General features: G+C 37.1%; 2 protein-coding genes across 3 annotated transcripts in view; one reads left to right on the forward strand and one right to left on the reverse strand.

Annotated features, from left to right (window-relative positions):
* Positions 1–765, reverse strand: part of LOC100156073 (myeloid cell nuclear differentiation antigen-like protein) — a 58,367-nt gene extending 57,602 nt beyond the window's left edge. The window contains exon 1 of the mRNA XM_021090813.1: positions 504–765. The gene's annotated coding sequence lies outside the window, so the exon portion shown is untranslated. The remainder of the gene's footprint in view (positions 1–503) is intronic.
* Positions 1–17,154, forward strand: part of LOC100154852 (olfactory receptor 10C1-like) — a 58,804-nt gene that overhangs the window by 30,253 nt on the left and 11,397 nt on the right. The window lies entirely within an intron of this gene.

Raw genomic sequence — 17,154 nt, forward strand, 5'->3', positions numbered from 1 at the left:
CTATGTTTCTGAAACTGAGAAATTCTCTACTTTATGTGTGTTTGTTCTCATGTTCTGTAAAATTGGAGTAATACCATACAACACAATTTTAGGTCCAAGTTATTTTCTACTTAATATTATTGCATAATACTTTTTCCATGCCATTATCTTATTTTTTACCCAGGCTTCTACAACAGCCACTAAATTTCCTGTGCACCTTCCAGCTAAGAAAATCAGAGCCCTCTTCTAAATATTAATTTATGCTGTAAACACCTCAAGGATGAATTTTAAAATCCGCAGTAGTCAAAATTCATTTCCCTTTGTTCAGGCCTCAGTTGTGATGTAATGAAAAATGTCTGTTCTATTCCTTGTAAGTAAAAGATTATACAAGCTTCACTTTTCTGAATGTGCGGACTCCAACCTTCCTCCCCTCCACCAACTCAAAAACCAGTTCTCTGCCTGTGATCTTGTGGATATGAACGAGGTACCCAGATCTTCTCTGCTACAGTCTTGACGGAACTCACCTCACTGAAAAGTCTTCAACAGTCCAAATCTGGAGATCTTCAGAAATGCAGGAATCGATATTTCTTTTGCTTGAGGTGGAAGGGTTATCAGAAAAGCTCTCAGAAACTGAACTGCAGAGTGTTAAAATATCCTGCAATATTAAGACAATGAAGGTTTTTTCAATGACAATACGAACAAATGGCACTGGTTAGAGTCACTTTAAAATGTGACTAGTGCTGGCTCCCTCCTCTGTGGAATGCACCAAGAGACAAAGAAGTTATGAAACAGTGTTAAGACTCCTCCCACCCAGTTTCTTAGTTTTGTATTTCTTTAGTCAAAGAAGCTGAAATTCTCTTCCTGTAAATGTCTTAGTCACAGTGAAACATTAGAGATACAGTATTGTTTATTTATTTATTTTACATATGTCTGAAGAGTTACAGCATTAGAACTTTCTTAGCCAGAAGACGTCAATGTGAGTTAGTAGATACCAAAGCCCCATAATAGAGGCTCTTCTCTTAAAGGGGAAAGGAAAGTCCCCCAGGCACATCTCTTGCCTTTCTTGTCCACACTGTGGCAGTGGTAGGAGATCTTGGTTAGAAGCATCTATTACTACCAATACTTTTTTCTTTTCTTTTTAATGTAATTGAGTTTTCTTTTAGGTCTTTGTCAAGGTATCTCTTAAAACTTAATTTCTTTTTTTCTTTTTTTTCTTTTTTTGGTCTTTCTACTCTTTTTAGGGCCGTTCCCACGGCATATGGAGGTTCCTAGGCTAGGGGTCTAATCAGAGATGTAGCTGCTGGCCTACGCCAGAGCCACAGCAACGCAGGATCCGAGCCGCATCTGCAACCTACACCACAGCTCACGGCAATGCCGGATCCTTAACCCACTGAGCAAGGCCAGGGATCGAACCCACAACCTCATGGTTCCTAGTCGGATTCATTAACCACTGAGCCACGACAGGAACTCAAAAACTTATTTTCTTTTTTGAAAAAATTTTTGGACTATGGTTGACTTACAAAATTGTGTTAATTTATGACATACAGCGAAGCAAATCAGTTTGTGCATACCTTTTCAGATTCTTTTCCCATATAGGTTATTACACAGTATTGAGTAAATGTCCCTGTGCTATACAGTAGGTCCTTGTTACCCCTCTATTTTATATATAGTAATGGATGTATATATCAATCCTAACCCCTTAATTTATCCCTCCCTCCCCACATTTCCCCTCTAGTAAACATAAATTTGGTTTCAAGATCTTTGAGTCTTTCTATTTTGTTAAGTTCTATTGTATCATTTCTATTAGATTCCACGTTAGTCATCTCATATATTTGCCTTTCTCTGTCTGACTTATTTTACTTAGTACGATTATTTCTATGACCATCTATCTTGATGCAAATGGCATTATTTCATGCTGTTTTATGGTTGAGTAATGCCAAGACCAGCTCAGCAGGTGAGGGCTGAAGAATGGGGCGGGGTGCTGTGAAAATTAAGAAAAAGCTAACATAAAACAGAGACATTTATCTTAATCAAAAGTGGGAATCCAGAGACTCAAGGTCTCATGGACCAAGAGCCCCACCTCAAGAAACCACACTGCTTTTATTGTGCTATTTAGGATTATATCAAGTGAGGAGGGGGCTGTAGGTGCAGAATATAGTTTTTTTTTTTCTTTTAATTTTTTTTTTAAAGTCGCGTAGCTGGTAGCTGGTTAAGCTTTTATTCTGACGTTTTGGCATTTAACAATCATTAGCATTGAGGAAGCCTGGTGTCACTATCTATGCATAGTATCCAGAGAGTCACCATTGTGCTTCTGCAGACAGTGTGCCTACCTGTGGCAACCCGAGTGCCTAGGTTTGCACCTCGTTCTCGTTGGTGAAGCATATCCTGCTAATGACCCCTCATAAATCCCTTGAGGCCATGAGGCTCATCTTCCTCTTATCTTAACAAGACATAACGTGCTGTGCAAATGGCATGCCTTGACCAATGCATTATGTCCTCACTCAGCTGACCACATGAGTAACTTATGCCTTCAGGTCTTTGTTCTTAAGCTTAGGTTATTTACCAGCACTTTCAGGCATTAATATAGGGTAAAGGTAAAGCAGGACAAGATGGATTTTTCAGCATAGAAAATAGAAACAGAGAGGCTAAGCAAAGATTGTAGAAACATGTCTCTCAACAGAGTAATATTCCATTGTTTATATGTACCACATCTTCTTTATCCAATCGTCTGTCAATGGACATTTAAATTGCTTCCATGTCTTGGCTATTGTAAATAATGCTGCAATGAACATTGGGGTGCATATCTATTTTTGAATTACGGTTTTCTTTGGATATATGCTCAAGAGTGGGATTGCTGGGTCATATGATAGTTCTATATTTAGCTTTTTAAGGAAGCTTAATATGGTTCTCCATAGTGGTTGTACCAATTCACAATTCCCACCAACACTGTAAGAGGGTTCCCTTTTCTTTGCACCCTTTCTAGCATTTGTTTTTTGTGGACTTTTGATGATGGCCATTCTGCCTGGTATAATGTGGTACCTCATAGTAGTTTTGATGTGCACTTCTCTAATAATTAGCCATCTTAAACATCTATTCATGCGTTTTTTGGCCTATCTCTATGTCTATTTTTTGATTGGTTGTTTATTTTTTGATATTAAGCTACATGAGTTGGTATATTTTGTAGGTGAATCCCTTGTCAATTGCTTCATTGCAAATATTTTCTCCCACTCTGTGGGTTGTCTTTTAGTTTGTTTTTATGGTTTCCTTTGCTGTGCAAAAACTTTTTAAGTTTAATTAGATCCTTTTAGTTCATTTTTATTTTTATTTTCATTACTCTAGGACATGGCTCAAGAAAGATATTGCTGCAATTTATGTCAAAGAGTGTTCTATGTTTTCCTGTAAGAGTTTTATAGCATCTGATTTTGCGTTTAGGTCTTTAATCCATTTTGAGTTTATTTTTGTGCACAGTGTTACAGCGTGTTCTAATTTCACTCTTTTCCACGTAACTGTCCAGTTTTCCCAGCACCACTTATTGAAGAGACTGTCTTTTCGCCATTGTATATTCTTGCCCTCTTTCTCATAGATTACTTGACCATAGATGCATGGGTTTATTTCTGGGCTTTCTATGCTGTTCCACTGATCTATATTTCTGTTTTTGTGCCAGAACCATACTGTTTTGATGATTGTAGCTTTGTAGTAAAGCTTGAAGTCAGGAAGCCTGATTCCTCCAGCTCTGTTTTTCTTTCTCAAGATTACTTTGGCTGTTGGGAATATTTTGAGTTTCCATATAAATTTAAAAGTTTTGTTCTATTTCCATGAAAAATGCCATTAGTATTTTGATAGGAATTGTGCTGAATCTACTGATTACCTTGGGTAATATAGTCATCTGGCAGTACTGATTCTTCCAATCCAAGAGCATAGTATATCTTTCCATCTGTTTGTGTCGTCCTTGATTTTCTTCATCAGTGTATTACAGTTTTCAGGGTACAGGCCTTTTTTCTCTTTAGATAGGCTCATTTCCAGATATTTTATTCTCTTTGATGTGATGGTAAATGGAATTGTTTCCTTAATTTTTATTTCTGATCTTTCATTGTTGGTGGTTAGAAATGAAAGAGATTTCTGTGTATTAATTTTGTATCCTGCAACTTTACCAAAGTCATTGATGCATTCTATTTTTTTTTCTGGTAGTGTCATTAGGATTTTCTATGTATAGTATCACGTTATCTGTAAACAGTGACAGTTTTACTTCTTTTCCAATTTGAATTCACTTTATTTCTTTTTCTTCTATGATTGCCATGGCTAGGACTTCCAAAACTATGTTGAATAAAAGTGGTGGGAGTGGGAGTTCCTGTTGTGGCTCAACAGCAATGAACCCAACTGGTATCCATGAAGATGTGGGTTTGATCTCTGGCCCTGCTTGATGGGTTAACCATCTGACATTGCCAGGAGCTGTGGTGTAGTTGGAAGATGTGGATTGTTATGGCTGTGGTGTAGGCTGGCAGCTGCAGCTCCAATTTGACCTGGGAACTTCCATAAAAAGAAAAAAAAAGTGGGGAGAGTGGACATCCTTGTCTTATTCCTGATCTTAGAGGAAATGGTTTCTGTTTTCAACCAATGAAGATGATGTTAGCTGAGGGTTTGTCATATATGGGCTTTGTTGCATTGAGATAGATTACCCCTATGCTCATTTTCTGAAGAGTTTTTTTTTAATCAAAAATGAATGTTGAATTTTGTCTAATTTTTTCTGTATATATTCAGTTGATTATATAATTTTTACTCTTCAGTTTGTTGATGTGATGTGTCACACTGATTGATTTGTGTATCTTGAAGAATCCTTGCAGCCCTGGATAAATTCCACTTGTTCATGGTGTATAATCCTTTTAATGTATTGTTGGATTCAGTCTGCTAGTATTTTGCTAAGGATTTTTACATCTATGTTCATCAGTGATATTGGCCTTTAATTTTCTTTATTTGTGGTGTCTTTTTCTGGTTTTGGTGTCAGGGTGATGGTGACCTCATAGAATGAGCTTGGGAGTGTTCCTTCCTCTGCAATTTTTTGGAAGAGTTTCAGAAGGATAGGTGTTAACTCTTTAATTGTTTGATAGTGTTCACCTGTGAAGCCATCTGGTCCTGGACTTTTGTTCCTTTTTTTTTTTTTCATTTCTTTTTCAGGCTGCAACCATGGCATGTGAAAATTCCAGAGCCAGGGAATCCAAGCCATAGCTGTGGCAATGCCAGATCCTTAACCTGATGTGTCACAGTGTCACAGTGGGATCTTCTCTCACTACCAATACTTGACTGCTCTTTCTGGATGGAAAAAAATTACCTGTGAAAATGCCTTTGGTTTCAATAGTATGTGATACCTGTACATAGTCATTAAAGGTTGACATACCAAGGCATCATTATTTACTTGGAATTTCATCTTAAGAGTACTTGGAAATAAATTTTGTTCTTGTTATTCCCTTGCCTATGACTAGAATCCACTAATTCTATGACTCAATTTCATGATTACACAAGTGAATAATGGTCTCATATTATCATTGCAATGAATCTTTTTTTCTTCTTCTTTTTTTTTTTGGCCATCCTAGGGCATATGGAGTTCCCAGGTCAGGGATCAAATCTGAGACCTGGTTGTAACCTAAGCTACAGCTGCAGCAATACAGGCTCCTAACCCACAGTGCCAGGCTGGGGATCAAAACTGCATCCCAATCCTCCCAAGACGCTGCCAATCCCATTGTGCCATGGTGGGAACAAATAAAAGGGAGTCAGAACAATGCTCTTAAACCCATACTGTGCAGTTGGAATTTTAAAAGATGGATCCAAAAATGGAAGGAAAAAATGTGCCCTTTTCCTGACTCTTAGTGGACAAATGATTGGTGGTTTGGGCCATCATAGAAATACAAAGGGATTTTTCAGGCTCTCAATCCTTCCAGAGGATCAGTATTTTTCTAGAATTTTCAAGGCTTCACTGTCATAATGAGATGAGCCAATTGGGAAGTGAGCTATGTGGGAAGTGAGGGAACTCTTAATATGGGTAAAAAGGCCTGGAAAACCTGACGACTTCCTAATCATCTCAAGTACTAGTCCCAAGTATTATTACAGAAGGTCATCCAAATTCTTCAGTGAAGAGTCCTCACAAGCTTGATGTCCTCTCTCTGGCAGATACCAGAAATCTCTTAAGAAGACTTGTCAGAGCAAGTAAAAGCCTAATTGCACCAAAAAATGGCATTCAAGTTCTTGAAATTCCATATTAGACCTTGGGATAAAGATATATGTATCAGATCTATAGTCTCAGAGAAGAAAACAGAAGGGGAAAGTGTGTTGGGTATAATAAATCAAAACTCTATGCCTAAGGACCAAAATAAAAGCTATTAGTATGTGAGCCTGAGCTGGCCAAGATGCTTTATATATTTGCCAAATTATCAGCCACCTGAATTAATCTTTTATAAGAACCAACATTTGGTTGTATTGACTTTCTTTGCCTTTTTGTCTGTTTTATTGTTTTTCTGTTTCCTGTTTGTTTTGTCTGTCTATTTTCTTGTGTTTTACAATACACAAAATAAGTCTGTGCATTGATTTCTGCTTATAGCCTTACTTCCTTACACTGTTGCTTTGGTCTCTTTTTTTCCAGTGTTGTAAGATGTAAATTTATATCAATTTCATTACTACTCTTTCTTTTTTTCTTTTCTTTTCTTTTTCTTTTTAGGGCTGCTCTTGTGGTATATGGAGGTTTCCAGGCTAGGGATTGAATTGGAGCTGTAGCCGCCAGCATACGCCACAGCCACAGCAACGCAGGATCCGAGCCGAGCCGTGTCTGCGACCTACACCACAGCTCACATCAATGCCAGATCCTTAACACACTGAGCGAGGCCAGGGATCAAACCCGAAACTTCATGGTTACTAGTCGGATGTGTTTCCACTGCACCACAATGGGAACTCCTACTCTTTTTTAACATAAATACTTGAAGTAAGAAAATCTTTCCTTTAAGTATTACTTTGCTTTGTTCTTTAGGTTTTCTGGGGGTATATTTTATTGTCCCCCAAATCCTTGGCATGTATTAACTAATGGCTCATTTTAAAACGTATTATATAATTTTGAGATACTTGAGAATTTTCTAGATACCTAATTGTTGATTTCTGACTTAGTCTTATGTGGTCATGAAATATACTATAAGTTTGCAGACATGAATTTTACTGAGACTAACTTTAAGTCCCTGCATTTTATTTTCTTTTGGTGAGCATTCCATGTACACTTGAAGAGAACATGTAGACTCCAGTTGTTTTCATGGTATTCAATTAAATCATATTTTATGGACATTAGATCATATTGGTTGTATGCAGTATTAAATTTTTTTCAGCATTTTGTTCTGATTTTTTTCTTTTTGTCCATCTAGTATTGAATGAGAGGTTTTAAATATCTATGACTGTTGATTTGCTTTTGTTATTAGTTTTGTCTTATAATTTTGAAACTCTGTAATTAGGTGAATTTATGGAATTGTTGACTTTCTGGTAGTTTGGCCAAGATACTTCCCAAATGTCTCCTTTTGTTGGAACTTGACTTTTCTCTGATTCATATCAGGGCTTGGTTTTAGGCTTTGTTCAGGCAGACTTGAGTAAATCCCAAGATGTTCCCCTAGCCTTACTTGCTGGTGTGACTCAAACTGACTCAAATGAGAGATGTGTTTCTGGCTTTGTGAGGGTGGATTTTATAATAGTCCTTACACAGATATTTGCTCTTACTTCTAAGTTTCAGTCTTTTTCAAGCTGGATGGCAAGGGTGGTAAATATGTATCTCTATTTTATCATCTTTTGATGTCTCTCAGCATTGTTTGCTCTCTTGTATTTTTCTATTCCAGTTTTATTGAGATATAAACATTGTGGAAATTTGACATATTGAAGTTATATTTGACATATAACATTGTGGAAGTTTAAGGTATATAATATGTTGATTTGATACACTTATAAATTGCAAAATGATTATTAATATACCCTTAGATAATACCTCCATCATGTCTCATAATCACCGTTCTTTTCTTGTGATGAGAACATTTAAGATATACTCTTTTAACAACTTTCCAATATGATACATTATTAACTATAATGACAGTGCTGTGCATTAGAGCCCCAAAGTTTTTCATTTTATACCTAGAGATTTGTATATTTTGGCCAATATTTCCTCATTTTCCCCACCACTCAGCCATTGACAATCACCAATTTACTTTCTACTTTTTATGAGTTTAACTTTTTTAGATTCCACATATAAGTAATATCATGCAGTATTTTTCTTTGTCTAACTTATTTTACTTAGCATGCCTTATAGTTCCATTCATATTGCCAAAAATGGCAAGGTTTCATTTGTTTTTATGGCTAATATTCCACTATATATACATATATATGTTTACTAATAGATTATAGTTATTTTTTTATTACCCAAGTACTTTAATATTTATACTATAATTAAGTGGTTAAGACACCCTATATCACAGTATTTCAATATTCTGCATTTGACTATATATTTAATTTTACTAGTGTATTGTGAATTTTCATGTTACTAATTAACATCCTTTAATTAGAGTTTGAAGAATTTCAGGTGTTGCTTGTAAGGTAGGTCTTGTGTTGATAAATTCCTTTATGTTTTGTTTGTCTGGGGAGGTCTTTATTTCTCCTTCACTTTTGAAGAATAATTTTGCTGGGAAGAGAATTTTTGGTTGGCAGTTTTTTTTCTTTCAGCACTTTGAATAGCTCATTCCACTTTCTAGGCCTATATAGTTTCTGCTGAAAAATATGAAGCTTCACAAATTTATATGCTCTTGTTGCACAGTTGCCATGCTAATCTCTACATCATTCTAATTTTAGTGTATGAGCTGCCAAAGTGACTGTCTATTGTACTGACATTGTGTCCCAAACCTCACAGCAATAGCTTTCTTGTAAGTCTCATATTGTCTCACCTACATACATAAAATCAAGGACTCGGCCAAAGAATGAGCCATCTATGAATAGTTTCCTTCTCTTCAGAATCTCTGAGAAGTGGAGGTCTGAGTATGTTGGTGTATGTACTCTTTTGCACATGAGAAAGAAGGTGTGATGCTATGTAGAGCTCACCAAATTCACCTCCTGTGGGGTTCTTGATGCTATGAATCAAAGCTAAATGTGAATGCAAATAACTCAAGTCCAAATACTGACATATTCAGGCACATCCAAGTCCACTTAAATCAACCCGCATTATCAGAGTCCCTAAATCAGCTATATTTTCATTCCAATCAAAAAAACAGCAATTAAACCAAGAAAAAACCCTTAATTGATATACATATCCATATCATTGCCACATAGGAGTATTTTTCACACTGAAATTTTCATTTTCTGAACTGAAGGTCACTCATTTTCTGGCTCCATTTATTCCCCTCTAGCCTCATTTTCCTGCATACTTCTTCTCCACCTAACAAAACTTAATTTAGAGAGAGCTCATTAGGCTGTTTCACACTTTTGAGTATTTTCATGTGACGTTTCCTCTTAGAGTTACTCAATTTCTTTACCTTGATCAGAATAATACTATCTCAGAGTTCCCATTGTGGCTCAGCCATTTAAGAACCCACCATGAGGATGTGAATTCCATCCCTAGACTTGCTCAGTGGGTTAAGGATCTGGCATTGCCACAAGCTGCAGCACAGGTCACAGATATGGCTCAGATCTAGGGTTGCTGTGGCTGTGGCTGGGAGCTACAGCTCCAATTCAACCCCTAGCCTGGAAACCTCCATATGCTACAGGTGCAGTCCTAAAGAGAGGAAAAAAAAGAATACTATTTACTATGGATTTATTTCTCAAAATATTCCAGAACTGTAATAAGTAATTTATATACATTATTTCATTTAATTTCAAATTATCTCTATGAAGTAGCATGCTCTCTTTTAGAGAGACCTGTTTAAATTATTTTTCTAATTTGGTGTAACTAGTGAGCAAAAGCCAAGATTCAAACCAGGTCTGATTTACTCCATAGCCTCACTTTTGAATACCACATGACATTACTTCCCTGTCACGCTAATTTCTACAAATCTTTTTATTTAACACAAGCATGTATGAATGTGATTTTCTTATATAAATTTTTAAAAGTCTTCCACTTATGAGTACAAAGGAATAGTTTGAATTCTCATGTCTCCTGATATATGGTGTATGTGTAAAACAGGAATCTAGTTTCCCAAAGCCTAAGCCAAATTATTTGCCTTTTTGAAAAACTAATATTTGTCCATTCATCTCTCACCTTGATGAAATTGTAAGTATCAAATATCAGCTTTGACCTCTGGCCTGTTGTTTTCAGTCAAAATCAGAAAAGTCAAAGTTTACCTCCCTCCACACATACGATATTGTGCCATTTTCCATTCCACACTACACTCACTTTTAGTGTATTAGCCTTAATTTCATAGGTTGCGGCCTTCCTATTCATTATTTCTGGTACAGAAAACATACACATAACTGATTCAAAAGCATAGTAACTGCCATTTATAAGCAAAGATGCTTGTGAAAGTAAAAAGAGAAGACACAGGACAGCAATTACAGGTACAGATATACATGTGTCTTAGGTTAGGTCTTCTTACAGAGCCCTCCCTTTAGGAAAACATTTCCAAGCTTCTCTTGTACTATGATGTTCTTTGCTTGACATTTCTGGAACAATGAGTTATGTTCTTATTTTCTCCTGCTTCCACCCTCAGGGCAGCTAGCTGAGCTTGTTAGAGTACTTAGATGAAAAAATATCAAATATCTTGGAAGAGGGTTATGCCAGAAAGAATTGATATCTGCTACAACTATTCATTCAGTAAATTATGAAGAATCTGTAACAGGTATGCTTCTAGTAACTAACTAATTTCTTTTCTAGTAACTAACTAATTTCTCTTAATGTATTGAATCCCCCCAAATATATGTTTCTTTCTTGGACTCTGGTTTTCCATCTAAAATTCTTCAGCTTTTTTTCCCCCCAGAGTGAGGCTATCTCTCATCAGTTCTAGAAGGGAATTTGTAAATATGGTCTGTTAAAGAGAATGTAAGAATGTAATAGAGATAAAAATTAAAGGGCTGTCCTTGAAGACAAATATGGTGTTACAAAGCTTTTGGTCATATAAAAAGTTACTTGAGCTCATAGCAGCTATAGATAATTTAATGGAGTTAAAAACTTTGCTGTAGCTAATAAGAGTAGATAGCAATAATATTTAAATCATATGCATAACTGTTGAATATATGTCCATCTCAGGAAATAGTATCCAATCAATTTCTTACTCTGATGATATCCTAACCAAAATTTATGTTTGGTAGGGAATTCATTCTTCAAATGAAAGAAAGATGATTTGGATTTCAGGTTTTTACTTCTACAAGTAAGGAGTTTGAAAGTCACCACTCCATCCTAATAAGTAAAAGGCTGAACAGACTAAAAACAAAAAAAACCTCTTCTAGGCTCAATAAGAGATAAGAATATAGGGCAAACCATGGCACCCAAGAGTGGAGAGACAGAAATACAAAATACAGGGAGTCACAGCTTACTGGGGTGGTGACTCAAAAGTAGGAACTGATATAAGAACAAGTGCTTGGCTAGAAAAACTTGAGCTATAATTGACCAATCGCTTGATGCTCAGTGTAGACAAATATGAGTGTTAAAATATCCGAGAAGACCTGGAGGTATTATGCTGCCTGACTTCAGATTGCACTACAAAGCTATAATAATTAAAACATATGCTACTGGTACAAAAAACTTGCAAAGATCAATGGAACAAACTAGAGAGCCCAGAAATAAGCCCACAGTTATATGATTAATTAATCTGTAACAAGGGAGGCAAGAATATACAATGGTGAAGATGGCCTTTTTAACATGCGGTGATGTGAAAAGTGGGCAGCTACAAGCAAAAGAATCAAAATAGACTATCTTTTTTTCATACCACATACAAAAACATAGGAAGTAACCTCATTTCCATTGGTCCTGGCAATGTTTTATGGATCTGACGCAAATGGCAAAGGAAACAAAAGCGAAAATAAATAAATGGGACATCACACTAAAACATTTCTGCACAGTGAAAGAAATCATCATCACAGCAAAAAGTCCATACTCTAAGTGGGAGAAGATATTTAAAGATCATATAACCAATAGCAGTTAATATTTAATAAACTCATACAATTCAACAAAAACAAGAAAGCAAACAACTTGGTTAGAGAATAGTCGGAGAAACTGAATGGACATTTTTCCAAAGAAGACATACAGATGGCCAACAGGCATGTGAAAAGATATTCAACATTACTAATTATACAAGAAATGCAAATCAAAACCACAATAACTTATTACTTCACAATTCTTATTTGTTAGAGTAACTATTATGGAAAAGATAAGAGTTAACTAATGTTGGAGAGTTTGAGGCGAAAAGGGAACCCTAATATACTGTTGGTTGGTCTGTAAATGTGCATCTATTCTGGAAAATAGTGTGAAGATTCGTCAAAAAAATAAGAGGAGTTCCTGTTGTGGCTCAGTGGTTAATGAACCCGACTGGTATCGGGGAGGATGCAGGTTCAACTCCCGGTCTTGCTCAGTGGGTTAAGGACCCGGCATTGCCATGGGTTGTGGTGTAAGTCACAGACATGCCTCAGATCCTGCATTGCTGTGGCTGTGGTATAGGCCAGCAGCTACAGCTTCAATTTGACCCCTAGCCTGTGAACTTCCATATGCCTTCAATTTGTAAAAACTGCAATATCTGCCAAGTGCAATAAAATGAAGCACAATAAAATGAGATATATATGTACTCAAAATGGTTAAGATGGTAAGTTTAATGGTATATGTATTTTACCACAATTAAATGAAATAACACATTTAAAGCTTCAGAAGTTTTGCAATGCAAAGACCCTCACCAACAGCTCTTTGGGAAGAGCTATTCAGTAAGAAATGAAATCGATCTAAGAAATGTTGGAGGTCAAAAGAAAAGTAAGAGTGAGCAAATGCTTTCTTGGATCGGGGTGGGGTGGGGGGAAGGTCTTACAAATAAGTAAAGCCAGAACTACAGAGGAGAAAACAGAAAGTATCTCAACATCATAGGCTTGGAGGTTGAGGGACCAGAAGATATGGGAATTAATTCTCTAAGGCCCTTGTCTTTAAAAAGAAGATAGATAAACAATTTTAAAGAAACTTGACAAGAAAACTTGATAAGAAAGAAACTTGACAAGAAAGGAGAAGAAGAAAACATAAAATAAGTGTTACAAATTTATTTTTATTTTTTGGTCTTTTCTAGGGCTGCACCTGTGGCATTTGGAGGTTCCCCGGCTAGGGGTCTAATCAGAGCTATAGCCGCCGGCCTACACCAGAGCCACAGCAATGTAGGAGCCGAGCCACATCTGCAACCTACACCACAGCTCACAGCAATGCCGGATCCTTTACCCACTGAGTAAGGCCAGGAATCAAACCCTCAACCTCATAGTTCCTAGTTGGGTTCATTAACCACTGCGCCACAATGGGAACTCTAAGTGTTACAAATTTATATAAACTGATGAAAGAGTCAAGTTAAAACATATATGTAAAATATGTACATAAGTGGACAATAGATAATTTTTTTCAAGCTTTATTAAAAATAAATCCAACTGTACGTGATTGACAAAATATACCTAAATTCCCTTAGAAATAGAATAACCAGATATAATAGTGTAGCTTAAAACAGATTTTTAGAAAAAAAATCAACACAGATAATTTTATAACATAATAACAAAATATTCAACCTCAAAGAAATACAATTAAAATTATGTATTTATATATCATATATAGCTTATTACTTTACATTACTCAATATGGCAACATATAGTTATTGTTTTCTTTCCCTTTAATTACAAATATATCACATAGTGTATATACTTGTATACATACAGGTATCCTCTGCTTTCCAAAAGTTTGCATTATGCCACTTCACTTTTACCAAAGACCTGTGTTAGTGAGGTAAAGAAGCCATTTTTTTTTTTTTTTTTTTTTTTTTTTTTTTGGTAAAAGTAAAAATCCTCTTTGGACTTTTTTCAGTTAGCAAAAACAGTACTAATATACCTTTGATAAAAAAATAAAGTGGTGTAAAGCAAACTTTTGGAAAGCAGGAGATAATCTTTGCTTTATGCCATTTTGGCTTATGAAAGATTTCAGAGCAATACTTCTTTCAGATAGTGGGAAAACCTGTATATATGTAAACTAGATATAAAAATATATGAAAGAAATCGAAAGAACTATAATGAAAAATTGATTAAACTATAACTACAGATTTCACCATAGCTCTCTCTATTGTTGAAGCAGCAAGGTTAAAAAAATAGTTATGATTAAGACGTAGATTTAACCAAGACAATATCTTAAGAAACGTTATCTGACTTAGGGGATTTTGAACCCATCTTTACACACCCTTCCCAAGCAAAAATCAAATAATTCGAAAATATTTATCATGTAAAAATGGCCAGTTTTCCAGTACCTACAGTGTCTAGCACAAAGTAGGCGCTCGGTAAATAATGAATCAATGAACTAAGGAATGGCTCAGTGACTCCATGTTATTCAGAAGTAGGAGAGACTGGGAAATAATTCAAAAGGGGGAGTGGCAACTAGTGCATGTTGCAGGGATTCTGGTCTCCAGCAGACAACTCCTAATCAAATTCATCTTACACAGTACGCAATCAAATTCCTTCTCCATCAATCCCACCATCATATTTAGAACCACATACTGATCTGATTGCCCTTTGTCAGAGAAGAATTTTCAAATCCTAAAGATAAGAATAAGTCTGATAAAGATAAGTCTGAGTTAGGGTCAGAAGTTGTTTTGACCACTTTTAAGCAGCTTGGTCTGCAAATAGTTGCAGGGCTTCTGAAGGAACATTGAGATTCCACAGAACTAAAACTGGTGGGGATTTTAGCGATTTGTTGAACTCCTCACGTGGACTTAGGAGTCATCTCCTTAGGAATCATCTTCTTGGTTCTGTTAGCTATTAAATGTGTAACTGTAATGTTGACAATAATAGCAATCAACAAAGTTAGACTTTATTCTTGTAGCAACTACTACATGCCAACATAAATTATCATAATTCTCCCAACAACCTTTGAGATCGGTGCCGTTGGAGTTCCCATTGTGGCTCAGTGGGTTAAGGACACAACGTTGTCTCTGTGAGGATGCGGTTTCCATCTCTGGCCTCACTCTGTGGGATAAGGATCTGGCATTGCCATAAGCTGTGGTGTAGGTCGCAGTTGTGGCTGTGGCGTCCACCTCAGCTGCAGTGCCATTTGACCCCTAGGCCGGGAAATTCCATATGCCACAGGTGAGGCCATTAAAAATAAAAAAAGATAGGTGCTATTAACATTTCAGCTTAAAAGCTTAAAAGGGGTTGGCTAAAACTGTACTACGTACAACTGATGATTAGTGATTGTGATATTACAGCTGCTGATGACTTTCTTATTGCATTTTCTTTACATTATTACAAACACTGAAAATTATACTTCTGGTTCTGATTTTTTGGTACTGTCTGAGATTCAAGAGACCTTGTGGCTCTGCAGACAAGCAGAGATGTGAAGACAGGCAGATGTTCAGAATTACTTTTTTTTTCCCTGAAAGAAAATGATAGTTATTTCTTTTTCTTAAAAAGGAAATGAAAATTTTAAAAATGTTCTAATTGAGCGAACAAGGGTGTGGCAATATCTTCCTCTGTTTGAACCTAGATGGCATACACCCCTCTTTGGGGGTGGGGTGTGTCTTGTAGCATAGGCTTATCTTACTGTCACATTTCCTACTTCTCCTGTCACTACCTTTACTCTCAATAACTTTTTTTTTTTTTTTTAAGCAGAAGCCAGGCTACTATGCTTCTGTTCTTTGATGCTGTTACCCTGAGTATCAGAATGAGAACTACATAATTTCTTATAGTCCATAAAATTATAGTTCGAAGAAAACAGGTAATTCATGAAGTCTGATCTCCATATTTTACATGTTAAAAGTAGTATAGGAAAGAGAAGGTGTGTGGCCACTTTGGGTCAGTGTTAGTTAGTGGCAGAGCCTAGAGTACAGCTCAGGCCTCCTGACTCCCAATCCACCTCCAAGTGCCTCCTGGGAATGTGGGGGCAGATGCCCTCTTCCTGGTTTGGACAAAGCTGGGGGCTGGTGTCTCCTTCGGGCCTGGGGAAAGCACTCCTAGGAGGGGTCTACCCCAGAGCTGCTTTTTTGACATCCTGTTCTGCATTCTCGTGTTCCCAATTAGTATTAATTGAGGGAGGCCTTCCTGAAGCTCCCTGCTCCTCATCTCAGACAGGGAGAGGCCCCCACAGAGGAGACGCTGATCATTATTGAAGTTGAGGTTCTGCTTCATTAGGCAGGCACAGACCCATCTGGGACCAGTTCCCTTGCCTCCCCCTCTGGCTTCCCCAGCTCAACTAAGCAGCTCCTTTGTCTTCTCATTAGCAAACTTGTTAGTATGTTGCTCTGTTCCCCTGAGTTGCTCAGAAGAAAAGTTTGTGGGAGGATTTCCTCAGCTGGGTAGGGCTGGCGCTCATGCTTCCCCGTGGGACGTCTAGGTAAGGCCTTCAGACAGGCTGTGCATGGCAGTGGTAACTCAGCAGTGGGTCCAAGGTTCCTCCGCTTGACCAAAGGGAAATAGGGGCAAAAGCCTGGGCTGGCCAAGGCTGTGGAAGTTCACTACAGCTGCCTGAGGTCTAAGAAGGAGGGGAATATCTAAGATTTGTTTTGGACACATGGCTCAAAGATGTCCAGGCTCACCTTGAGCTGTTGGGTCTCTGAGCAGAGGTGCCGTCTGGACTCCACCCCATGTACAGAATTCCTACAGACCCACACATTGGTGTAGTGCTTTCCTACTCACCAAGCGCTCTCACATTTCAGCGGTCCCTCCCCACGGAGGCAAGGCAGTGCAGGGTAAATATTATTATTCTCTGTTTTTCAAATAGACACCCGAGGCTCCAGGAGGCCACCCAGTACAGAGACTGACTTCACTGTTAGGGGGTTTTCTAGCCCCTATTAATTAAGATCATGTGAAATGACATTCAAAATTGCTTTAGCTTTCAGCCCTTGGAAACCAACCATTAGCAGTTTAATTTGGTACCTATATATTTACCATCCATAAATAAGCAGTAATAGCAATGACTCAATACTAACCTATGGAGTGCCTACACACACACACACACACACACACACACAC

The sequence above is a fragment of the Sus scrofa genome, chromosome 4 (assembly GCF_000003025.6).
Source record: "Sus scrofa isolate TJ Tabasco breed Duroc chromosome 4, Sscrofa11.1, whole genome shotgun sequence".
NCBI classification, from domain to species: Eukaryota; Metazoa; Chordata; class Mammalia; order Artiodactyla; family Suidae; genus Sus; species Sus scrofa.